Source organism: Triticum aestivum, chromosome 5A (genome assembly GCF_018294505.1).
Source record: "Triticum aestivum cultivar Chinese Spring chromosome 5A, IWGSC CS RefSeq v2.1, whole genome shotgun sequence".
NCBI classification, from domain to species: Eukaryota; Viridiplantae; Streptophyta; class Magnoliopsida; order Poales; family Poaceae; genus Triticum; species Triticum aestivum.
Window position 1 is genome coordinate 369074999 of NC_057806.1, and position 1133 is coordinate 369076131.

Sequence of the window (1133 nt, forward strand, 5' to 3'; positions counted from 1 at the left end):
CGGAGTCGGAGTCGGAGGCGGAGTCGGAGTGCGAAACGGCAGATTGCGCTGCGGGGTGCCGAAGGGCGGCGCCGGCGGGACCAACGATTGGCGACTTTGTGGCGTTCGCTGCGAGGGAGCAGCCTGGGTCGGCGCGGCGGCGGCGTAGGTTCGCGCCGGGAGGTAGGGGCCACCGGGCGTTGGCGGCGCGCGTTTGGAAACCGGCGACGCCGCCCAGTGGAAACGCTGCGGCGGTGGCAGCCGGGGCCATTCGGTCCAAATTGGCGGGGCTGCTGGTTGGCGCAGGGGAGGCGTCGACGGTGGCGGCAGGCGAGAGGGAGTGGTCGCGTCTGGCCTGCACCCCCACCCCCGGCTGCACGGTGGCGGCGGCGGCGGCGGCGACGCCGGCGGCGGGGACCGTGGCAGGTGCGTCCCTGGCGATGCAACCTAGGGTTGCGGGAACCGGGTGCCGGGCCGTCGTGGGCCCTGATGGGGCGGGGGCCGTCTCGGCTTGCGCGAGGCCGCCCAGGCTGGAAGTGGCTGTGGTGGAGGGCCCGGGGCGGCCTACGCTGGGCCGAGAGCGGTCCAGCCCACCTGGTCAGCCTAGTCGCCCTGCGCTTGGGTATATATGGGTGGCAAAGGGCAGTCGGGAGCCCTGGTTAGGGTTTCCTGCTGCCAAAAGAGAAGTGCGGCGCTGGGCTCAGCTGGCTCGGCGCATCAAGCTTGCTCCCCCACTCTCTCCCCTTTGAAGATCCTTCGCGGAGGCGGTGATGGGGGACCGGCGGGCTGAGAAGAGGCGGATGGAGGCGGCGGATCGGCGGGCGGAGAAGAGGCCGATGGAGACGGCGGATCTGGAGGCGGAGCGCAGGCGGGAGCGGGATCTGCGCGAGAAGGCGAAGAGGGCGATGCGTGACAGAGGAGATGACAGAGGCGAGAGGGAGCTTCGTGCGGCGCGGGAGGAGCGCGGCACGCAGGCGGAGCCACAGGGTCGCGAGGGGGATTGGGGTCCTCCTCCGCCATGGTGGATCCAGCAACAGCAAGAAAAGAAGCAGAGGAAGAAGGCCGCGCAGCGGCGTCGGGAGCTGGAACGCAAGGCGGTGGCGCACCCCTTGTGCGGCGGGGGTCATGGGGATCCCCTGGCACAGCAGCAGCGG